This window comes from Myodes glareolus, chromosome 15 (assembly GCF_982192425.1).
Source record: "Myodes glareolus chromosome 15, mMyoGla1.1, whole genome shotgun sequence".
Taxonomy (NCBI): Eukaryota; Metazoa; Chordata; class Mammalia; order Rodentia; family Cricetidae; genus Myodes; species Myodes glareolus.
This window is the reverse complement of record NC_142040.1, coordinates 48,984,291-49,010,339: the sequence shown is the minus strand read 5'-3', so window position 1 is coordinate 49,010,339 and position 26,049 is coordinate 48,984,291. Positions and strand designations below refer to the sequence as shown.

The window sequence follows — 26,049 nt, the reverse complement described above, 5'->3', positions numbered from 1 at the left end:
TCTTTGGTGATTGCTGTTTTATGAAATAGTGCAAGGAACTGAGAAAACAAGACAAGTGACAGAAAATTTGAAATTGCAAATTGTTTCCCAGACACTAGATAATATGCAATCATTTGTTCTAATTGCAACCCACGAGCCAAAAAAACAGAGAAGAATGATTGGTCCACGTTAGAGAGAACGAAACTGAATTATAGAAGTTTGGTTATAAACTCTCAGAAAAGCTTGTCCTAGGAGTTCATTGCTTATGTGTGGCCTATTTCCTGTGATCCCTGAGTCACACTGGCAGTTGGCTATTTCATTCACTTAGTTTTTCATTCAGCAAGTTGACCCCCGATTGCCTGCCATGTGCTGGACACTGTTCTTTGTGCTGGGGAGGGCTAGGCACGTTGCTCGGTGGGATAGCAGTTGTCCAGCATGACTTAGGAAAGGGTTCTCGTCCTAATATACTATAAAACACACATACACTCTCACACACATGTACACACATGCTTAATGCACATATGCACACACGCACACACACTAGACAATGGAGACCAAGGACTGAATCAGAACATAAGCTAGGAACTTAGTGGTTTAATCACGCAGACATCAGAAGATCTGGTCATGAAAAGTGGTCAGAGGTAAAACAAAAGACAGCAAAACTGGGTAAACACACTGGGTAAAGTATTTAGAACAAGAGAAGCTAAGACTGATTTTGGGAGTTTTGAACTGAAAACCTGGAAGTTTTCCCCTGCTAAGTGGTTTTCTGAATAATACAATCTCTTGGTCCCAGAAAGAGAGGGGCAAATCCAATCATCAGGAAAGGTATTTTATTTTGCTTTGTGCTCTTGAAATGTATAGTTGTATTTGGATTAGACCTGTGATGGTCTTGCCCATTGCTTTTTCTTGAATTGATACACTGACTTAGAGGAAGGAAGTCACGTGAGTGAGGTCTCAGCAAGGATCTTGGACAGCAGTGTTGATCAGCACTTGCTAAGTTCAGTTGTAAGGGAATATATTCTCCTGGCTACATCCCAGCCTTAAAAGATAATTGACACAGTGTGATCTATGCTTGAGTGATGTGGGAAAACAGTCTCCTTGGTTGATTTCACTACTGGGTTCATCATCCTTAGCTCACCTCTTTCATTATTAGCCCCTCTCCACAGTCTGATGAGAACTATTGCATTTATGAGGATAGCTGTTGTATTATGTCTGGTGAAAACCGCTGTACTCTATAAACCTAGCTGGTGATGGAAGCACTTACCAAGCAATTTGAAGCTGGTTTGTAAACCATAAGCCATACATAAGTATTTTTGTTGTATATTATTTTAAAAATGCTTTCGTTCATCTTTGAAAATTGTGTACCATGTATTTGGACATATTTGCTGCCATTCCTCCCCCTAACATCTTCCAGGTAATTTGTATACTGTTATTGATGCTGTAAGGAAGCCCCTGAGAGTCAAAGCTTTCTATATAAGCATCAGTCTGTTAGATCACATGCTCGGCTTTTGAACAGTAAGTGCTATACATGTTTTTCAGCTAATAGAGAAATAGATACAATGGACTGCATTGTAACTTCTGCTATTATAGGCACAATGAGTTTGCCCCAAAGTATCCAGGGGTTTATTATGGAGCAGAGGTATGTGGCTGCTAAGAGTAGGATGTTATGGACACATGTAAGGTTTATGTAAGTATGTTTGTATATGTATTGTACATACACAGGGTTGTTGGTTTTTTTGTTAGTTTGTTTGTTTTTGCTGTTTCTAGGCAGGGTTTCTTTGTGTCCCCCTGGTTATCCTGGAACTTGCTCTGTTGACCAGGCTGGCCTTGAACTCACAGAGATTCACCTGCCTCTGCCCCCAAGTGTTGGGATTAAAGGCGTGCACCACCACCACCCAGCACTGTTTTGGGCTTTACTATGTGCCCCTGGCTGACTTGTTATCACTTTGTTGCACAGGCAAGCTCTGAACTCAGGGCAACATTCTTGCTTAGTTTCTTCAGGCCTGAGACTACGGGACAATGGACTTTTGCTTCATTGGCTCTTTGCTTTTGTTTCTCGCCCCCCTCTCTCTTCTCCCCTATCTTCCTCTCCCTTCCTCTCCTCTTTCCAGTCCTCTTTCCCCAACTTCATTTTCCCCCTCTCCTCCCATCCCTTCCTTTCTTCTATTCTCCTCCTTCCTCTCCTTTTCCTTCCTCCCATATTTTTTTCTTGACCAAAATGTTTCGCCATGGAGTTCAACCTAGCCTGACCTCCCAGTCACTAGATAGCCTCAGCTAGCCTCAAATTTGCAATCCATCTGCCTCAGCACCCTGAGTGCTATGACTGTAGGTGTAGGTCAGTCTTGAGCACTTTCTTTAAAGCATGCTAGTTGAAACTCTATTACCATGCTGGAATGTTGGAAGAATCTTTGTAGTCATCTAGTTCTGTAAATACGCCGGAGACTGTGTGCCAGGTCTGACAGATTGATGGATGCTTATTGGATCTCTGTGCTAAGAAATATGCTGAAGCTGCTTCTGGGAAGAATGGAAAAGTTGAATGGACCAATGAGCAGAGGGCTGTGATGGAGGACGCAACATGCCTTTGCACACTGCACACATCCATCCCAATCTAGTTCGGCCTCCCACTTCAGGGAACCTTACCTGAGACCTCACAGCCTGTCAGCAGGCCCAGGAGTCTTCCCCTCTGCTCTGGTATCTCTTGTGGCATACTTCAGACACTGGACTATCTCTGCTACAGCACTCAGTCTGGCCTGGCTACGTAAGTGTATAATTTGGCTACTCAGAAGGTTGAGTCAGGAGCCTGACCAGCATTGCATACCTATCTCTTCCAAACTAAAACCTTCTCTTCTGGAGACTCCTAAAATGCAGAAAGATAAAGGACGGGTATGCAGGAGGCTTAGAGTTACAAGACTTGATTAGCCCTCCCCGAGGTTAAATCCCAAACACTGGAGAACGGCAACCCTTGGTGGAGCTGCCTACAACCTGCAGCTTTTAAGTCATGTCCCGTTCTCAAGTGGGCCTGTTGCTGATGCAGCTGGCTGTGAGTGAAGCATGCTCCTGTATGCAACCCCTCACCCCCTATCTTGTAGGATCCCAATTCACTCACTGGTTCGCAAGCTAGAAATAGGTAGAATACTTTGGTTTGTCTATGAGTCCTTAGTCAGCCCCTATCTGGAATGTTCCCACTTCCCCAGAAAAGTGCCGCTGGGCTACAGTCTCAACTCTAGACTAAGCAGGGTAACTTAGTAAGAGTCTATGTTAAAAGTAAAAAAGAGGCAGGGGAAAGTGAAGGGCTAGCGGTGGAAAACTTACAAAGCCCAAGTTTGGGTCTGGAACACCACAGACAAAGCCAAACCAGATAAATCCTCACTCTCATGAAGCCTTCTCGATATGATAAAAACATGAATATTAAAATTCAATAGTTTGTTCAGCAGACCTGTCATTAATTAAGGAAGTCTGAATGAATGTGCTTTTACTACATAGACAAGGAAAATTTCTTAAGCTTAAGAGGGCTTCTTGATTTGTTCCTTTCTTTAAATTTTAAAACTACTATGATTTGGCATGAAGCAGAAGCAGTGAGAGAAAGATGCAGGTTTATAGACTCCCATGGAGTGGATTTCCAGCTAATGCTATAGTCTACTAAACACTGGCATAACGTTTTTGTTTTTTTTTTTTTTTACTCCCTTTCTTCAGAGTGATGGAATGCAAAGGAAATGTCTGAGAAACAGCTGGAAATGATTGCTGAGCATTTTCAACAGTCCTGTGAAATGCCATGAATTCAGAGCATCTCTTCAGAAGCTGGGGACCGTCGCCCTCAGAAGAGGTGCTGGCTGTCGGGTTCAACCCCAACCCTGACCTTTTCTTGGACTAAAGGTCACAGACTGGCTTTTATAAATGTTTTATCTTCTGTTGCTTGAAAGTAAATTCCCTCTTTTCTTCTTGGCCACCTTCTCTCCCTGCTTTACCTAACTTTTAATTTGAAAAATTAATTATTCGGTGGTTAATTAACCCAAGCAGGCCTTGCTAGCCTAGGATTGTCTTGAACTTCTGTACTTGTGAGATCCTTCCTTTGGTCCTCCAGAGCTGGGAAGAGAGGCTTTAATCACCACTCCTAGCCCCTTCTTACCTTAGAGCAACCCAATCTTCCAGAGAACATGTTATGATTCTTTCATTTTAGCGTATCTTAATTTATAAATGCAACAATTGGTAGAGAACATTGACTCCATTCTGTATACACAAGAGGCAAGATCCGTCAGCCCTCAATGCCCCATCCCCCTCCAGCACAATCAACCTAACTGCGGAAGTTGGAGAAATGATGGAAATGTCAGGGATGTAAACTGAGGCTGGATGGGAACTGGTGGCACTGCAGGATTGTTCAACATACGTCAGGGCAGAGTTGGGTGAGATGGTCCATGCCTGTGATCTTAGCATTGTGGAGGTTGAAGCAGGAAAAGTGAAGGGTTCAAAACCAGCCTGGCCTACATAGTGAGTCCCACCTAGTAAAGCCAGAGTAAATCAATGAATGATAAAGCTAGTTCAAAATACTGTTACGCCAGGTTTTTAGTACAGGATGCTAGTCCCATCACAGGGACCAGGGGAGATGAACATTCATAGCCCCACCCAGACGTGCTAACAATTTACCATTTACTCTGCACCAAGGTCAAAGAGTAACTCAGCAGTGTAATTATTCAACCAAAGCAGGCCGGGGTATGGATGGACACTGGCAGAGACACTAGCATAGACTCTTTGATCTCTTTTCTCTGAACACTGTTTTCTGCGTTTTAGAGGAATACATGAAATATAGCATTCCTCTGCCTGCTGTACCTTTTGGTATCTCAAGTGTAAGAAATAGATCTGAAGCGTTTGGTTTGTTGATAGAAGGAAGAGCTGATAATTGTGTGTAGCGTATGTGCCAGACGACAGGAATTTTGTCCAACATTCCAGCAAGAAGAGTGGGGAGAGAAGGGACAGAACTTCTTCCTGAGTTCCTCCCACTCCACACGTCCCCTTGCCTCCTTGAGACCTGTTGCCCTCTGGACCCACACACTATCCACGTGCAAAGAATCAGGCTGACGGTCAGAACCCCGAGGGCAGCTCCATAGTATGAGCCTTGCAACTTGGACACCAGCATCTCCAACCCTTAGGAGGCATTCCATCTTGAGGATAACGAGTCTTGTATACTTCCTTCCTTTTGTGGTGCTGAAACAAAATGTCTTTGTCTTAGGGTCGGTCTCAGAGTACGACAGTTATTCTTTATGACGTCACGAATTAAGCCTGGGCAAGTGGGCGCTCGGTTATGAAGTGTCCAGGTGCAGTGTGAGAAAGCAACTGAGCAGCAGAGAAAAGGTGTTGGCGTTGGACGGCGAGGAACACCGTGGTTATGAGGACGTACAGGATTAAAGCATCCCTCTGCATTTGGGATGCAAGCAAACGTTTTGAACTGCAAATACGTGACGTGCGGTTTTAGTTGCTGTTTGTCCCCTCTCTTCTCTGCCTGTTCTGTTTCTCCCTCCCTCCACCCCTAACAGAGATGTTTTTGTCAACTTGTGGCAATACATTCTAGCAGGCCTCGTGATGGGAGCATCACATTCGTATGAAGGAGGTCGGAGAACTACAAAAATGACAGTCCATTCTCAGGTCGAGATTTTGTAATGCATGACTGCTCGATTCTTTTTATGACTAGCTTCTATGTTAAATTTAATAGGCAATCGTTATAAGGAGAAAATAAATATTTTTACAAATAACTATAGTTATAGGCAACAATGAATGTCAGAATATGACAAAACAACTGGAGAAAACCAAAATTCTCTACACTGCTGAGAATTCCTAGATACTTGTCAGGCACATGTGAGCAGAAATGTTGAGGGCAGACAGCTTGTATTATTGAAAGATATTGAAAGAACCTGAGGATCTGTAGCTGCGTCTTCCAGGTTTCTATATGCTATAAAATTATACAAATAAAATAGGAAAAACAGTGGAGGTTCTTTTGTTATTGGTTATTTTTGGAGAGGGTTGGGGAGTTGAGGCAGAGTTTCTCTGTATAGCCCTGACTATCCTGGAACTCTCTTCATAGACCAGGCTGGCCTTGAACTTACAGAGATTCATCTGCTTCTGCTTCAGTAGTGCTGGGATTGAAGGTGTGTGCTGAGGAGGTCTCAAATGATCCAAAATTAATAGATTACTGACGGGAAGAAGGTAACGATAATGCACTAGGGTTTTAAGAATTCAAATGGGTATTCGTCTGTAGGACTTGAAGAGGTTAGGTACATTTTTCAGGGACCTGCTGGATTCCCCTATTGTGTTGACTTTAGTGATATTGTTAGAGACATTACGATGTTGAAATATTTTGCATGATTACCCTTTTTGACTCTCTGTGTAGCTGGGAACTGAGTACAATTTCGATCTCTAAATTCCTTCTCAAAGAAATTAAAAATAAGATTAAATTAAAGGAGTATTTTTGACCCACAGCTTGCCCTATCCTGATAGAAAGGTTTGTTTCTTAACTTAATGATGTTTTCTAATTGCAGGATTTCCCTACATCAACCTTTGGCTCTCAAACCTCTTTTATCTTCAGTCAATAAGAGTTTGCTTCTTCAATGCAATTTCAAGTCACACAGCATCATGCTTTCCTGGCTTTTTTTAAAAAGGCATTTTAAGATTGTGATATATTAGGCACGTTCAGAAAGGATCACTTATATTAGCGATTGACCGAGTGACTGTAAAGAGAGCATTCTGCCACACTCAGCCAGATCAAGACACAGTAACCCAGAAACTCCTTGTTAGTGTTTTTCCCTGACCACAGTATCCTTTTACCCCCTTATATTGACTTTCACAGAATTCATTTCTTCGATTTTTGGATAGTTTCATTGATTCTGTACACATTCTCAAAAACAGTTTTGCCCATCCTACTGTTTGAACAACAAGAAGGGATCCATCCGTAGATGCTCTTTTGTCTCGTTTCTTTTGCTCACTACTGTGAGCCATCCCTGATTTCGTACATTGCCTTCTTGATGGCTTCCTTCTGTAGGACCTCAGTGTCGGTGATCGTCACCAAGGCTGTTTGAACAGTGCGCTATCACGATGAGCCTGCCGTGAGCACTCTTGTGCTTCTGTCCTGGGGCACACATCCTGCACATGTCTCAGGCACGTGTCTGTAGGATGAGTGCTGAGTCATCTGTCACATCCAGCCCTCAGGGTCACGCTGTGAGGCTGCTCTCCCACCCACAGTGGCTGCAAGGCCTTCCCTGCCTACCCTGCCCACCTAGAGTATGCAAAGGTTTTCTGCCCCATTTCCTCCCCTTGGCTTGACATCCCATTACTTTTAGTTTAATTTTTAGCTGTGCTAAACTGTGCATCCCTTTGTTGTGGTTTTAATCTGCATTTCTCTGATTACTAAAGAGGTTGAAGTTTTTTTTCTTTTTCCTTGGCTATTTACTTAAACATTTTTTGTTTTGTTTTGTTTTGTTTTTTGAGACAGGGTTTCTCTGCTTTACAGCCCTGGCCATCCTGAAACTCACTTTGTAGACCAGGCTGACCTTGAACTCACAGAAATTCCCTTGCCTCTACCACCTGAGTGTTCGGGATTAAAGGCATGCGCCACCACTGCCTAGCTTACTTTTCTGTGTTTATAGGATACACCTCTTCAAGTCTCTTGACATTTTTCTATAAGGTTGTCATTTTAGTAATTTGTAGTGATTCTTTATCCATTTTCAACCCTAATGCTTTCGCTGCACATATAGATTATATTGCACTTAGAATAAATATGCAAATACATTTTAGACACAGTAAATGTAACTATATGTACCTTCACTGAGGCTTACGAGAGCGAGAGTGTCCATTAGAATCACCAGCACCACTGACAGGGATTTAGAAGATAAAGAATGTTAAGAATTTTAAGTATTACTGGCTGAGAATGTTGCTTAATTGGAAGAGTGTTTGCCCTGCATTCATGCATCCTGGGGTTCTCTTCCCTCTGTAGCATAAACTGAGCCTGTTGTCAGACAGAGTCCTCTCACTCAGACGGTGGAGGCTGAGTTTCAGGTCCATCTCCTTTCATAATCCCTGTTAGCCCGGGGCTCCTCACTGCGGTTAGCTCTCTAGTATCTACTTTCAGTATGAAAACAACACAACAGACAGAGCCTCAAGGAAACACAGCAAATTTAGGTGTTCTGTTATCTCTTTAAACGGGAAATACTCAGGGAGAGAACACTTCGAGTTATTTCCTGCAGAGCTGTGGTTCCCCAAGCTTTCCTGACCAGGCTTCCTGACTGTACGGGTGGGAATCTCAGTCTAGAAACTCGTATTGCGGCTCTGATCTGGAATCCATCTCGCGCTAATGTCTTCCTGTCTGCACTGGCCTATTTCTTCCAGGCTTCGGAATTTCTTTGTGCATGAACCTTTGGTGGATTGAAAGCTCTAATGGCTTCCACTGCCCAGTATCACGTTCAAAGTCGGGAGTCAGAGGTGTATGGAAAAAGCAGGATGCAGAGGGCAGAATAATTCATACAGAAACTAGAACGTGAGATTGTTTCCTTATACTCTATTCAGTAGCATTTCTGTCTTTATGATGGGGTGCATAAAGCATTTGGCATAAGTCATTGTAAACTATATTTCATATGATTTTGAAAGTGAAACAGAGCAAAAAAATAAATTTTAAATTCAATGTTGCGTTATATAAGGAAAGTAATGTGACAATAAGTAAAACTAGATTAGACCTTGACTGAATAGCAACGCAGTGCCCTTGTGAAAAGAAAGTTTGCTATGGGGACACATAAATAGACACGGAATGCAGTTCTTAACGTGTGGTCTGATGACCACTGTGGCCTTAAGGGTTTCCCAGATGGCCAACCTCTGGTCTGGTGTCTTGCAATTTTAGAACTTAAATACAACCACATTTTTGCTTTCTTTAAAGTCAAGGAGAAATTAGCTGTATCATTAATATCTTGTTAAAAACAGCATGTCTCAGCAATTTTAGTTACTGTATGTGGCCAAGGATGTATTGTGCTATATTGAAGTAATCTGTGGGTCAGAAATATCAATGAAACCCTTGAATCACCTATATACACACTTTAAGAAAAAGTTAATAGTCAACAATACAAGAAATATGCATCATAACTTGTACTAGCTAGCACTAAAAAAAGTAAAAATGAGTGAGTAAATGAATGAATGAATGAATGAATGAATGAATAAATAAGTAAAAGATCTTATTGACTTTAAATACTTACAGCCCCAGCCACTGAGTCAGATAGCTCTGGAAGGTTGACCTAGAAATGAACCCATCTTGTAATAATCTTGAGGGAAATGGTGATGTCTAATATGATAATTTTGTAAGTCTGAATGAAGAAAAGAAAATTGGAAAGGAGAAGATGCAGAAAGAAAAGGAAAGAGAAAGGGGAAAATAAAAGAGGGGGGAGAAAGAAGAGAGAAAGTTGAGAGAAGAGGAGGGGAGGGAAGGGTTGACCAGAGGAGAGAAAAGAAGGGGAGACTGCTAAGGCTCTTGTGACTACTATCCCTGGCCTCAGATGTCAAGAGGTTAGGTGTCCCAAAGTTTATGTCAAATACCACTCTGACAGTTACACCAATATTCCTCGCGAGGGGAGTCCCAATACTTCTCTTAACTACATGGAACTAAGCACCGCTTTCTTTGTGGGAGAGACTGCTGTCAGAATGCAGAGAACAGCAATGCCACAGAGGAGTGAGCAGAGCCCAGGGAACACAATGCTGCTTGGTCAGTAAGGACTATACCGATATGAGCCTCCACCAGATAGCCATGGCTGACGCTTCATAGGGATGACTGGTACAGGGACAGGGTGAGTTCAGGAACTCTCCTGTTCTTGAGATATCTCTCCTGTGCCCCTGGCTTCTCAGCAGTTGGAAATTTGCATCTATAAGACCTCTAACTTAACATCTGAGGGAGGATGTTTAAGAAAAACAAATAAACAGAAGCTAGGGGCGTCTACCCACCAACCAATTCTTTTTAGAAGAATTCCTGGCCTTGACTGTCCACTGTCTATCCAATATGAGTAATAAAGTAAAACATAACCATATACATTGCACAGCTTCTATTCCCTGGAAGAACAGGTCAATAAAGATGCCGTGGGAACTATCGACATCAGCAGACATGGATAATAAGTTTACAGTATCTACTTTGATTTATAATTAAAATTAGACTTTAGGATCTCAGGCATTAAATATGACATGCTAAGATCAGACTGGATTTAAAAGTGACTTTCATGGCAGGGAATTGAGGAACAGATTACTGCAACTCCAAGTGATCAGGGTATCACACTCATGTCAGGAGAAGTGGCCTAGTTACAGCCATAGAAAATGAGTGGAGTGAACTGGAGGTCACAGCTGGGATTGTGTTCCAGAATGAAAGAGCAAAGTGTCGAAAACAATCTCCAGAGAGATTAAATATGAAGACATAGGAAGCGCTCTAAATATGAATAATGTGTGTGCCCGAGGAAGGTATCAGAGTTGGTTAGAGCGAGACAGATGCTACTATGGGAAAAATCTGCACTGAAGACAAATTTGATTCTGTTGCTTGTGCATCCTGTCCAGTTCCTGCTGCACCCATTCAAAGACCAAGTAATGATAGAGCTTTCCTTGCTTCTGCTCTCCACCCTTCTAGGCTGCAAAGTTGGAGGACCTCTCGGAGTCACTAAAGCTGGGAAGTCAGATAAAAGTACAAACCCGTGGCTGGAGAGATGGCTTAGCTGTTAAGAGCAAGGTCTCTTATAGAGGACCTTGGTTTGGTTCCTATCTCTGGTCTAGGGTGATGTGATGCTTCTCTCTGTCTTCCCTGGGCTCTTGCACACATATGGTGTACATGCTCGTGTAGGCACACACACACACATAAATGCACAATACATACATTCTTACACAAATAAACAAACAGCTAAATCTCCCCCCCCCCAAAGTAGACACAGAAAAATTCTCACACATGATTTTCTCTAGGCAACAACACTAGAGTGCAATTAACATATAAAATAGTGTACTTTGTATTTGTGGATATGCTAATATTAAGCAGAGAGGAGAGAGAGAGAGAGAGAGAGAGAGAGAGAGAGAGAGAGAGAGGAAAAGGGAGAGGTCTGAATGAGCAGTATGTGCTCCCACAGCACCGGCCAAAATGTCTTTGTACCAGAAATAATATCGGCCATAATCTCAGAGTGGGAGATATGCAGTCCTGAGCCTGTGGCTGACTAAAGGTTTGAATAGCTATGTTTCTATTATTTTCCCCTCTGTCTCATTTTCCTCTTCTGAGAATTGAGGGGACAACTAGAACTTTCAAATATACTGCAAAATGATGTTATGAGCATCTGAGCAAAACCACACACAGAAAATCTTCACACAAATTTAGATGTTTCTGAGAACACCGGGACCATATGTCAACCAGCTCATTGCAGCCCTCACAAGTGGCGGGAGCTGCGCAGTGGATCTCCCGAGGCTGACCTGTCTTTAAAGGCATTATTTCTGCTTTGTGGATAAAGCTGTCTTCATTGTGAAGGAAAAAGCCTGTCCTTCCCTGAGAGATTGCGATTTCACAGTTCCTAGACACACAGATAGAAAACCTTGGACACACAGCAATCTTGTAGAGTAATAGGAACAGTCACAGCAGCAGAAAGTTATGGTAGGATCCATGTCTCTTGCTTTGAAAATAAATTCATCTCAGCTTCGTCATTCATTTTCCATAATGTCTGCATCATGTGTGATCAGTATTCACATCCCAGCAGGAGATTATTATCATGGGACAAATAAGACAATGCCCTTGGAGATGTGGTCTTCATTATATTTTTATACGTTTGTAGGTTGGGGAACTTTGTGTTGGAGCACTCAACACAAGAACAAAGGAATGTTACAGAGAATGTGTCATTATTTTTTTAAATTGATTTTTATTGAGCTCTACGTTTTTCTCTGCTTCCCTCCCTGCCTCTCCCTTTTCCCCTTTAGCCCTCCCCCACAAGGTCCCATGCTCCCAATTTACTCAGGAGATCTTGTCTTTTTCTACTTCTTGAGAATATATCTTATTATATCTTGAACTTAGACTCAAAGTTTGCTAAAATATTACTAGAAAAGTTCTGTAGAAGCAAAACTGGAGGGAAGAGAGACAGGCATACTATTGATTTTTTGAGGTCACTTGTATCAATCCCTTTACTAAGGAGTTTATTAATTAGAACCCCAAGTCTCCATAAGCATAGTGATACTCGGCAAGAGCTTTGACTCTTGACCATGTCCAAGAGGGGAAAGTGACATTAAAGTAGCCCTGATGACCAATGTCAGGACTCCATACAGTAAGACCAGGGAATCCCTGGCCTTGACAGCAAACTATTTGGAGATACTAAAAACTCAATACACACAACAAATAATCTTTTAAAAAATTACCTAAAACCCTTATGCTGAACGTACTCTTGCAAGAATCCAGAAACACTGAATACATTAAAAGTTCAAATAATGATATGCTCAGATTACTGTTTCACGTTGTTCAAGTTGGGTTACAAAGAACATGAGTCCAACCTGAAGGAGACTTAAACCTAAGAAAAGACAAATTTAATTGCTGGGAAAAGTCTGGGAGTTCTTCTCTGGAGCAGCAGTGAAGGGGATCCTGGGTGACTACAGGAACACCCAAATCATTTCTTTTAAAAAAATGTTGGACAAGAAAGATTTATATTTTTGTGTCTTTGACTCGGACAGGCTTCTGCCTCCACCACAGGCCAGTTGCTAGTCTCGGGAGGAAATGTGGGGCACTTCCCCCACACCGCTTTCAAAGGAATTTATGCATATTTCTTTGAAACCAGCAATGCAGTCTCTCTGAGGAGCTGAGTGTATACTTAAGTAGACATGAGCTCAAAAGGAAAAATGTTTATTTCAGCAGAAGAACCAGCCCTTAACCACATTTCCCCTAATGTCTGATACATAGGCTCTGGCCAGGGAATGTGGGTGGAGCAAGGTTCCTCTTGAGAGGGCTCAGCGAGCTCTTCTGGGGTGGTGACCTTGCCACATGTGTGGTTGTTGCTGTGCCTCAGTCCATTTCACTAATATATGGGTGGCTCCCTGCCATAGCCCAGCAGGTCGACTGACAGGAAATGCGGGACAGGAAGCCTTTCTCTACCTACTTCCAACCTAAAACAACTGTGATTTCTCTGGGCGCTCAGTCCATTGCATTCCCGCCAAGGATGAGGGAGATTGAGAGCCCAGGATAAGCGAGAAGATGCATTTCAAGCTGAGCAAGGCGCTGATAACCTAGCTGTCTTTCACGTTCACTCACGGTGAATGGCCGGGCTCTGTTTCTCTGCTATTAAACATGAACTATATGGCCTCCCAGGTCAGCAGTTTATTCTTTGATCCACGTAGAGTCTGCTGGTAACGGAGCAGTACAGTGCATACCCATGGCAATGTGCATGTCACTTTTTTCATAGGGGGGTGAATAAAAGGCGTCTGTATCCAGGCCTCTAACCTAGGTGACTGTCACGTGTGCTGAAAGTGTCCCGGACTGTTTTGATGTCTTAGAGGAAACACAGGAATCATAGCTCCTTTTGTAGTTCATTTATTTTAAACATGATAGAGCTGTAAGACTTTAAAAATCCTCTGAAATAAGATGGTGAGAGGAATTTCTTTTCTCTCTCTCCCATCCTTCCTTCCTTCCTTCCTTCCTTCCTTCCTTCCTTCCTTCCTTCCTTCCTTCCTTCCTCTTTTTCTCCTTCCCTCCCTCCCTTCCTCCCTCCCTTCCTCCCTCCCTCCCTCCCTCCCTCCTTCCCTCCTTCCCATCCTTTTTTTCAAGATAGGGTTTCTCTGTGTAACAGTCCTGGCTTTCCTGGAACTCACCCTGTAGACAAGATTGGCCTTGAACTCACAGAGATCCACCTGCCTCTGCCTCCCAAGAGATTAAAGGCATTCCACCACCGGAAGAGGAATTTCTTATCTTTCTCTAGGAAGAGCTGCATACTATTGCAAACTATATTTGGGAAATTCTTATGAGCCAACTTGGAACTCTTCTAAGAACTTTTCTGGATCATTTTCATGCTGAATGACAATCCAGAGGCTTGTGACTTGGTAATCACACAGTCAGATGTAAGTGAATATATGGAGGGACTCACTCTATCTTATTCATTCTGAAATTCCTTGCAAAGCGCCTTCATCAGAGTGAATATTTGTTAAAGTATGGCATAGGATGGGATTAGCAAATCAATGAGCAATATTCATTAGGTAGGTTTTTTTTTTTTAAAGAACGGAGGGTCCTCCCAGCTCAACTCTACCTATAAGGGACTTGGCCTCTTGGAGTAAACCCAGAGTGACCCCTCCAGCCTTTCCTTCTATACCATCTCCATCCTTTTGTGACTCAGCCAACCTGCAGAACCTCTCTCTCCCAGGCTCCCAGGAACCCACAGTCTCCACAATGAGATGAGAGCATCACACAACCCTCATAGGAGGGAGGAGCTTGCTCTTGCTCTTGCGATAGCTGGGAATCAACAGACCCTCACAGCAGGACAACGTGGAGAAAGTGAGAGGAGAGATTGTAGTACTCAGTCCTAAATGGGATGCGTTTATCAAATTCCTGTCCCCAGGGCTCTGCAGAAGAGGAGGTAGAGAGATGTGTGAGAGCCCTATGTGGTGATTGACTTCCAGAAAACAGTGCCTTCCAGATGCAACAGCTGTGTCATGAACTCACAGAGACCTACAGCACACACAAGGAAGCCCTGGGCAAATTCAAATCAGACACAATCCGCGCACTGAGAAGGGGTAGTAGACATCAAGTTCTACCCATAACCAAGATGCTATTCGAAACTGATACATGCTGGGAAAGGAGAAATTAGTATCCCCCAATGGAGTGTCGCTGGGTATATTAATCACACACCACGGGCCCCATGCCCAGGAGTCAGTACAGACTCCATGATTCCATGTTTCATTTTGTTTTGTTTGGCTTTTGTTTTGGTAGCGTTTTTGTCCTATTATTTTGATTTTGTTTTGATTTTCATCTTGTGGGGAGGGGCTGAGAGAAAGAACTCAATCTGAAGTTGGGTACATAGGGTGATAGATAGAAAGGCTATGGAAGTTGGGTATATAGGGTGGTACATAGGATATAAGAATTGGGTATGTACATAGGATTGGTACATAGAATGTGGGAGAAACTGGGGGCGGGAGGAGGATGATCAAAATGTAGTATGAAAAAAATTAAAAATGTTTAAAAGTTGAGGGTTATAGGACTGTTGAGACGACTTAACAGTTAAGATTTGCTGATTATGCAAAGGAGATGGGTTCAGCTCCTAACGCCCACATGATGGCTCACAACAATCTTGATTGCATAATTCCAGTTTCTTGGGACCTGAGGCTCTTGCCTGGCCTCCATCCATACCAAGCATTTACATGACTCATATGCACACAAGCAAGCAAAATGTTCATATACATTAAATAAAAATATAGAGTGTTGCAAGATGGCATACAATTGATCACCTGTGGACTTTGCTCTCTTCCTTCTGCTTGTGGTTTCAGGTATCCTTGTAAGAACAACAAAGTTCTTAATGTTTGTGGTTTTGTTTTTTGCTTTGCTTTGTTTCAATTCAATGATTGACATATGTCTATGACTGTGATTCATAGGTTTAGTATGTATGAGCTAGCCTGAAAAACATCCAGCCAAAATGATAATTGTGACATCTATTACTTAGGATTGATTAAAAGCTCAATGCTATCTGATTACATTTATCAAGTCATCTAATTCTCACACACAAAGATGAGCTATGTGCTATTGTCTCCACGCCACAAGAAGCAATGACATCAATATGGCGTCTGTAGAGCTAGAGCTGAGATAAGTTTGGGCTTCGAGTCTCTGTTTAGATATTACTCTCATCTTCCTATCACTTTAGCTCCTATAGCTAAGACTTCATTTTTCCATCCCTGTATCCTACTGAAATCACAGAAAAGTAATATAAAATCGGAATAAGGTAGATAGTGACTTCCAGAATATGAGTAGGGGGAGCTTGTTCCTCAGGCAAAACAGCCACAGTAAATAAAACCTGTATATCCCACCCCCTACCTCTAGCATCCCTGGTGCCAGCACAGCCTGGGAATAATGGCACTGTAGGAAAAGTGGACAAGTGAGGCCCCACCTGCCTGTACCTCCCAGTAAAGGATATCCTGGCTTACTAGAGTAGTTGCCTTATCTGTTGCTTAACCTCCCACAGGACTCTAGGTTACACATGATGAATTCTTGTTAAGAGCAACCAAAAGATCAGGAACTCTTTCCTTGCCCCATTCATGTCTAGACTCAGTATTCAGATTGCTTTACACTCTAAATATCAAGGCCCACATCGCCTTCATCTGCAAAAAACTATATTCAAAAAGGGAAACATTTCTAATTAACAATTGCAGTTTCTACCTTGGCACCTGAAAACAAAAAACAAGATAAATATGAACAAGGAAAATAAAACAAAAAACAATAAGAACTATAGAAAAAAATTAATAATATTTGTAAAATGGCAGAGATAATTGAAGAATCAAAAATGTTTTCTTATGAGTCAACAAAACTGATGAGTTTTTGCTTACAGAGATATAAAAAAAATTCTCCAAGACGGACTCGGACTAAAAATCAGTAACTCAAGAGCAAAGAGATGGGGACACTAGTGAAATGATAACTGTGTAAGGGAGAATCATACCACTTTAATGAAACATAGAAATGCCTGGAAACCAAATGCTAAATTTGACTCCAGCAGAAGAGGAAAACCAAATGAGAACCGTCACCTTTGGAGATTGAATTAATAATCACGAAACTCCCTTTTTCAGAAAATCCCTAGTATCCGACAGATTCATTAGTGAAGTCTAGCAACCATATAAAGAAACATAAATGCTAACTCTTAATAAACTCTCCCTTTAAACTAGGAAAGGAAACCTTCTTAGCTTGATCTGTATGACCAGTATTCTACCAGTGCCATATGAGAACAGTACAAGAAAAAAAAACTCCAAGTCAAATTCTTTATAAATATGTGCTTACATATGCTAAGTTGAATACTGCAGTATATAAAAATTGCTCTATCATGACCAAGTAGGGTTTGCCCCAGGAATACAAGGGGAGTTAAATTTCAGAAAGCAGGGAAGAAACTTCTCAACTTACGATGATGTTTTATCCAGATAAACTCACCCCTAAGTTGAGAACAGAATAATTCAAAATGCCTTTAACACTCAACGATGCACTGCCAGCAAAGCTTAGAAACATGTTGCCCTGGAAAGGGTTGGTTGTGTGAACTCATGATTGAATGCCTGACAGGAAGGTGGGGCTCTCTGCTGACACCCAGCTTTGTGAGAATAGTGAATATTGTTAGCCCAAGAAAAAGATATAAATTTTGAAGTATGAGATCAGCAGAACATATATTGTATTGTCTCTGTTTAAAGTCAAACCATTGTAGGCCGAGGGCTGTTTATAGCTTACTGTAACTATAGGCTAAGAGGAACAAGCCACTGGTTTACCATCAATGGTGTGGAAGAAGAATGTCTCAAAATCTAAACTCCCTTCTTGGCGGAAGCTCAGCGAACTAAGAGGTTAAAGGAACTTTTAGAGTAGGAAGTGTAGCTGGGCGGCAGAACTCTTGGCTATAATTGCATAGTTGCATTGAATTCAGTGTCCAGAACCTCGAAAGGGAAATTCTTTATTTTGGAGTCAAGCATGATAGTGGGTGGCTGCAATTTCAGCTCTGTCACCCAAGAGACTTTTTTTTGGTTTTTCGAGACAAGGTTTCTCTGTAGCTTTGGAACCTGTCCTGGAACTAGCACTTGTAGACCAGGTTGGCCTCAAACCCACAGAGATCTGCCTACTTCTGCCTCCCGAGTGCTGGAATTAAAGGCATGTGCCACCACCGCCAGACTAGATTCTTGAGTTCATAGCCAGCCTGGGATATATAACTGAGACTCTACGATGCAGAGTTAGACAGAGAATTCCTCAGCCTGGTGGGGGCTTCTGTGAGAAACTACAGTTTATTTTATAACAAATGGAGAAAGAGTTGAAGCTTTTCCCCAATACTGGGAGCAAATCAATTATTTTTGTTCTCACGCACTGAATGTTGTTGTATTATAAGTTCACGATGGAGCACTTTGATAAAAAAATGAAAACAAAAGTCATCAAAATTTGAAAGGACGATACCTACCTTTTTATCAAAAAATTCAGATTACGTGCACCTGCATTTAGTTTATCAGTTTGTTAGTACTAATCGTGATGGTCAGCAAGGTTGGGCTGTTCTCCCAACATACAGCTAAAAAAATAACAAATTGAATTGGACAGTGGTAGCATGCCTTGAACCCTTTTTCAAAAAATCAAAAGGAAAAAGAAAAAAAAACAAATTGCTCTTTTAGATGTTTGCAATGAACAAGGCAAAAAAATGGATATCAAAACCAAACTTTCTTTACAGTTTCATCACAATGAGTAAAATAGCCATAAATGTACAAATGAAAAATTCAGTGTGTTCCCTGTAAATCTCCATTAGGAGTAATGTGTGAAGATGGCAGATTTGAAGGACCATTTATGAGTGGAAACCATCCCAAAGCTACCAACAGGAGCTCTCCTTGATATCATGGTGCAATCATTTACAGGATGATGACTTTCCTACATGCCTGGGGATAAAGCAAGTCTATACAAACTGACATGGACAGCCATTCTTAATATGTAAAGACAGGTGAAAATATCCTTAGCCACATTAGAATGAACACACAACAAGGCTACTGAGTCCTTTTTTCTTAGACAGGTACTTGGATGTTATCAGTCTGGCAAATATTTGCTGCATCTGTCTTGATTTAGGGTGTAGACCAGTATACAAGAATCAGCCCAATTTGAAATAAAAAGACATAGCATTTATACATCAGTCTCTTTGAGATTTGCTGAGCAACCCACCCTTGAAGTTATTTTATATGGATGCTATCCATGATGTTGGATCTGGCTATCCTCCAGAGTTGTCTCATATCCATCCAGTGACTGTCCTGTTAAGTACAGTGGTGGAATCATAAGGAGAAATGTGGTTCAAACACAGAGAAAATACTCAGAAACATGCAGGTCAGTTTCCAGTGGTCATCCAGAGAGTACAGAGAGATAGAAATGAACCAGTGAAAGAGGGGCACAGTTTACCTTTTTTTTCTTTTCTTTTTTTAAAAGTTTATTAAAATATAAAAGTTTCCATTTTCGCCCCTCCTCCCAACACCCTCCCACTCCCCCCACTCCCTCTCCTCTTCCCTCTCCATCCCTAAGAGCAGTCCAGGTTTCCTGCCCTGTGGGAAGTTCAAGTTCCTCTCTGCTCCCTCCAGGTCCAGGAAGGTGAGTATCCAAACAGACTGGATCCCCAAAAATCCAGAATATGCAGAGGAAACAAGTCCCAGAGTCATTGTCAATGGCTTTTTAGAAAGACTTCGGGTCAGCCACATTCAGGGAATCCAGCCTCCTCCAGAGAATCTGGTTGGATCAAGCGCTCCTTCAGTCTCAGTCAACTGGCCTTGGTGAACTCTCATTAGATCAGTCCCCAGGGACTTGATTCTGGAGGGGTTCCCAGTAAAAATTAAATAAATAAATAAATAAAAAGAAAAATAAAAAAAAAGAAAAAGAAAACGCTTTACTGAGTCAGGTAAGCCAGACCCAAAAAGAGGAATAAGGTATGTATTCACTCATAAGTGGATTCTAGCCATAATTAAAGGTCTTTGAGCCTATTATTCGTGATCCTAGAGAAGCTGAATAAGAAGGTGAACCTGAAGAAAATTCAGGTAGTTTCCCTCCTGGAGATTGGAAATACACAGTTTACCTTTTATTCTCTACGTTCTTAGCTTTCAACTTAATATGGGTGGTTTCATATGTTTATAATTAAAGAATAAAGAAGACATGCCATGGTTTACACTAATTAAAGGGAGAAACTACATTTGATAAACAACACAGTTTAAAAGTAGTTTTGTCCCTCCCCACTTTGAAATATCAATCATTTCCTTAAACCTAGTTTTTCCTCTATATAGATTTCCTGCTTTCGAGATAAGTAGAATTGACACAGACTAGCTTAAACTTCTTACATTTGAAAATACCCCATCGTGAAGTCTCTTATGTGCCCTGCTTTCTGTCGCTACATCCAGGGCGATATTTCATTTTTTTTGCTCAGCCTTTAATACTCACTTTTCATTATTTTCTTGGCTGAACTGACTTTGTTTAAGATTACATGCGAAGATGTGCCAAATGGCATGACCCATTATTACGAATCTAGAAAGTTCCAAGTTTTGAGACTTGCACCAGTGTTTTTAGTATCACTTACTGTTTTGTGTCCATGCTTGTCAAAAGCAATTACCCCTGATTCAGCAAAATTCAACGCTTTCTAACAAACGATGAGGAGGGTAAACAACTCATTTACTCAGAGGGGTTTATATTTTCAGGCCTGCCTCAAAGGAGCATTTCCAAGAGGCCAGAAAGGAATTCAGCAAAAAGGAAACAGCAGGAAGACCCCATGTTTCTCTGTAGTTCAGCAGTACTGGTTGCCAATACCAACATCATAACATTTCAGGGCCTAATTTTCCATATTTTGAAATGGCTTGCAGAGATTGTACCAAGCGAGTCAATCTGCCATCAAGCCTAGCTTTGTCTGTTTGTTGCTAAACTTTCTATTCCCTGCCACCTGAGCTAAACAATGGAAGCTTAGCTTTCTGTGAATAAATCAGAAATGATGGTGACTCAGATGGAGGCAGTGGTTCCCAAATATTGGCAGTGGAACACAGAGAATTTGGTGGTTTTTAGACATAAAGCAAAGAAAACCAGCCCGCAAATCACAGTCCCAGAGAACCTAGACAACAATGAGGACCCTGAGAGATACATACATAGATCTAATCTACATAGGAAGTAGAAAAAAGACAAGATCTCCTGAGTAAATGGGGAGCATGGGGACCTTGGGAGAGGGTTGAAGGGGAGGAAAGAGGCAGGGGGGAGCAGAGAAAATGTAGAGTTCAATAAAAATCAATTAAAAAAAAGAAAAAAGAGAGAGAATTTGGATTAGACCCAGGTGCTTCGAAATTGTAGCACTCCTTTGATTGAATATGTATCTTCTTAGTCATTAAATTAAAGTTTAGTTGATTCTGTTTTATAGCTCAACACAATCACTGTATTTCATATAGGTTTCTTCTGGTTTGGTGAATGGGCCAGTTAATGCTTGTATAAATTAAAAATGAAAACTGTTATTCTTACAGCGTACACTGAAATCATGCCAGACCAAGTGGAAATGTCTAACTTCCAACTTATTCAGCAAATATAGTGCCAGACATTGTGCTAATTGCTTTATGCATACTTAAGTGTTTTCTTTTTATTATGTTATATTAAAATGGGCAGAGCTTTAATTTTAACACCAGCTTAGTTAAATTGGTTTTCAACTGAATCATACCCATTGGCAGCATTTTCCAGAGGGCTGAGGTTTGCCTTATGAGATGCCAAAGGCAACTCCAATCAATACTGAAAATGTCATATACGTGGAAGGAGGCAGCCCTGTCTCTAGGCATACTTAGGTGGCAAGAACAATAATTCATCTTAACTGTGAATTTGGAGGAATGAAAAATTAGAATGCAATATTACTTCAGTAATGATATTTAGCTTGTACGGATGTCTCTGTAGCCTTTAGGTCATTTGGGGGTCACTTAAGTAATCCCATGGAAGTACAATTATTGTGACCACTCTTATATTAAGATATATGATGCATAAAGAAATTGTTTTCTTAGGTCATGAGTCTGATTTTTTGAGCATTTGTAAGAGAGAGAGAGTGTGTGAGAGAGAGAGAAAGAGAGAGAGAGAGAGAGAGAGAGAGAGAGAGAGAGAGAGAGAGAGAGAAAGAACCAGGAAACTCTTACTTTAAAAGTAATAACATAATGGGAAAAAACAGCCTTCCAAGTTGAAAGCTTGCAGTTTGTGTGCCAATGTTGTCCTTCCTAGATACATAACATTAACAAATACCTTAGTCTTTCTAAGCCCATTCAGTCACCTGGAAAATGGAGCCAACAGGCCTTTCATAGCTCAAAGAGATTTTGTAAAGATTAGAGCTAATCTAGGTAAAGCACTTGGTTCATAAGAGCTCAGAGAATATTGGTATTCTTAACATGTATTGGATATTGGGGTTTCACCTGGAAGCTCTCTCTCTCTCTCTCTCTCTCTCTCTCTCTCTCTCTCTCTCTCTCCCTATCTTTCTCTATCTCCAGAATCTTGCACAATCCTTGGCACAGAGGAGACAATAAATATGTGTGTATTAAATAAATGAATGTACTGTACCATACATAGTAGCTAATCACATGTTTAATAGGGTCATCCTTATCTAGATTTGAAAATGAAGACCTGGCCATTTCTGCAGACTGCTCTCATTTGTTTGGATATGAAACAAGGGTATCAGGAGAGAGTCCGTTTGGCATATGTGACATTCTCTCTCTTAGTGAAGAGAAAAATGCACCACAGGTTTCATTCAGTGGCCTGACGGAGATTGAGGTACACAAACCTGGAGGGCAAGATGCTGAGGTGTTATGAGGCACCTGAATAGGTCAAGTGTTCCTTGATGGTGGTGTGTGGTCCAGGTTAAAGATATGAACCAGACAGACCCTCATGCTTACAGTTTTTACATGCAGTCTGGTAAGAAGCAGGCATTTTCTAGCTTTTGCATAAGCCTTAGTGTTTACATAGAAAAGCCTATTAAACATTTAGAGATAGACCTTGGGAAGAATCTTTTTCTATGATGAATTTTGGAATATACTTGATAGATACCCTCTCAAACTGTCAATCAGTCCAAACTGTTTGGTCTTTATGTCAGCCTTATCAAATTATGAAATTCAACTTGTCTACCTTTTAGGTGTGGAAGTTATCCGACCTTTCTAATCCTTGAAAGATTTATTAATTAAATGAGGATAACAGTAAAATCTAGATGCCATGTAGGGTATGGCTTACATTTGATACTGCATGGAAAACGTCTAACATATGTTCAATATTTGGTAGCTACTAACCATTATTATAGGAGATTAGAAAAAAAAATCTGACCACGACACACTGGAGAGAGATGCCTGGATTGAGGTCAGGAGACGGGTTAGCTTGTGGGTCAACAAAGTCAGAGAAATGGCTGCTAAAAGCAGAAGAAGCAACCCAAATACATTTTAAGTTGTGTAAAAATTTAAATTAAGATAACCTGAAAAATATCAGTGGAAACGGCCCCTGTATTTACTCCAATCGTCTGTTATTCACTTATTTTAGCTATTATGTTAAATGGGTATAGTTTTTCATATCTTTCCAATGATAACTTAGGAAAAAGTGACAAAATCGATTCAGAAATAATTATCCTTTGGGGTTCAAGCAGATGAAGTTCATTGTCACAGTCCATATCATGGTGATATTGCAACTTCTGTCTTTTTTTCTTTATCACAACCGCAGACGAATCCAGCGTTTGTCCTTTTGGCTGTGTTCTACTTCTAGTGATCCAGCCCCCTGCTGTGACCGACCCCCCCCCCCCCCCCAGCACAGTCAGCAAGCAGAAAAATGATCGGCACTTTGAGAAAAATATTCCCGGTGAAGCTAATCCATATGAAAGCTTAACATTACAGGACGGGATGTCAGACTTCAACATGCAAAGAAATGAGCACGCGCTGGTGTAAAAGGTAGACAAGCTGGTGAAAACATCAGAATGACTTCAGCTCACAAGTATTATGTTTCTTAATATCCGCTTCTGTCACCGCCGTGCCCAGTGTCTGTGCACAGTCTAATGAGAATATGAAATTAACTTAGGTTTGATCTGAGGAAAGACATTATGGATTGATGTAGAGAATAGTACTTTAATTAACCCTTAGAGATGGGGAGCGTAGCTTCAGCTGAAGGAATACTCAGTTCTAAGCCAATATTTTCAAGGGAATTAATGACGTGTATAACATAGCTTATGAGGGCAGAGACCTTTATTGCCCCCCGCCCCATAGACTTTATATCACTGAACACGATGCTTGTCATGTTGTAGGAGCGCCGCAAAGATGGGCTTGATAAGTGAGTAATGAAATGCACCCCACAAACTGGTTCTGATGACACCGGTGCTTACAGAGTTGTGGCCGGAGAAGTGTGTTTACATGACCAATGCTGTAGGGAGTACCCCTGACTGGATCTAGAACCATACTCATTCTCAGGCCTATTCTCTAAGATCTGCTCCAAGATCATGATGGAGTGCACTTGAACCAGGGATGTAGAGTATTAATACAGACCAATTTCTAAGAGAAATCAGATTTTTCAAAAGGTCCAAGGAGTTCCTACTGAGCTAGCCAATTCTCACTTGGAATGCTGGTGCTACTGGAGTATCTTCTACCCAATCCCCGTCCTTTCCTTTCTCTTTCCACAGCACATCACCACGTTAAGAGGTCCAGATCTGCGTCACTATGCTAAGGAGTCTAGACCTGCGTCACCATGCTGAGGGGTCCAGACCTGCGTCACCACGCTGAGGGGTCCAGACCTGCGTCACCATGCTGAGGGGTCCAGACCTGCGTCACCATGCTGAGGGGTCCAGACCTGCGTCACCATGCTGAGGGGTCCAGACCTGCGTCACCATGCTGAGGGGTCCAGACTTGCATTACAATACTGAGGGGTCCAGATCTGCATCACAATGCTAAGGAGTCCAGACCTGCATCACAATGCTGAGGGGCATCACAATGCTAAGGGGTCCAGACCTGTATCACCATGCTGAGGGGTCCAGACTTGCATCACCATGTTAAGAGGTCCAGACTTGCATCACCATGCTAAGGGGGCCAGATCTGCATCACCATGCTAAGGGGTCCAGACTTGCGTCACCATGCTGAGGGGTCCAGATCTGCATCACAATACTGAGGGGTCCAGACCTGCATCACAATGCTGAGGGGCATCACAATGCTAAGGGGTCCAGACCTGCGTCACCATGCTGAGGGGTCCAGACTTGCATCACCACGTTAAGGGGTCCAGACTTGCATCACCATGCTAAGGGGTCCAGACCTGCGTCACCATGCTGAGGGGTCCAGACTTGCATCACCATGTTAAGAGGTCCAGACTTGCATCACCGTGCTAAGGGGGCCAGATCTGCATCACCATGCTAAGGGGTCCAGACCTTCATCGCCACGTTAAGGGATTCAGACTTGCTTCACCATGCTAAGGGGTCTTCTTACCTGGTCTTGTCTTCTTTCTCAACAAATCTCTCGCGAATGCGATTCTGTCTCAGTGTTTGCTAAGGGTGCTGGCATGACATGAACATTTATGGTCGATCAGTCACAGAGAAGGGCAGGAGATCTGCCTTGTGCGTCGTTTAAATTTAACCTGTGTTAATCCAGCCCTGAAAATTATTTTCTAAGAAAGAGTAAGTGAAGACATCTTCATCGTGTCAGCAAAATTATCACTAGTCTCACTCAAGTGTGTTTAGGGACAGAGTGAGTCCTTAGAGACACCCTCTCCCGTTACTGTTATCAGAAGAAGAGCCTACAATAGAATAAAAATGAACACACTATGCAGGTGACTTCACTTTGAGAAGCAAAAGACTTACTTTTAGCACCCTATAATTTCATGTTTGAAATTCATCCACAGAATTTCTTACACGCCACACATGTCAACCTTAGTGTTTAATACCTCTGTTAAGAACACAGAATTTTGCCTCATCTGAGGGTGCAGGAATGTACGTCAAGGTTTATTTTGTAAAAAGGCCTGCTATTCCCACTCGGAGTGATTCACGCCACACTGAACTTACACGACTAATGTATTAGCAAACTGTTGGTCATTTGGAACTTGGACGTCTACCTGATTTTATCAGATTGCTGGGTGCATACAGGGTCTTAAAATTCAAACAAAGATTATTTAAGAATAACATTTCTGCAGGCTGAGCACGAGCTGGGTGTTCCATATCCATTTATGGATGACTATATGGAAAGCTGACCTACCAAGATAGAAAAAAAAAATGGAGTTCAATGGAGTTTTTAGTATTTAGGTCAAGACGTTTTCAGCAGACACAGTTGGTTAATAAAAATGAACAACTGAAATGCAAAAGATGATATTTGTTCTGGAGTTGAAAATGATTCTTTCCAGCAGGCAAGAGAAGGCCATTACCTCAAAAGTCTGTCTTG

General features: G+C 41.7%; 1 protein-coding gene across 1 annotated transcript in view; it reads right to left on the bottom strand.

The window, feature by feature from the left end:
• Dab2 (DAB adaptor protein 2) overlaps window positions 1-25,196 on the bottom strand; it is a 129,843-nt gene extending 104,647 nt beyond the window's left edge. The window contains exon 1 of the mRNA XM_048428683.3: window positions 25,105-25,196. The gene's annotated coding sequence lies outside the window, so the exon portion shown is untranslated. The remainder of the gene's footprint in view (window positions 1-25,104) is intronic.
• Between the last annotated feature and the right edge of the window lie 853 nt (window positions 25,197-26,049).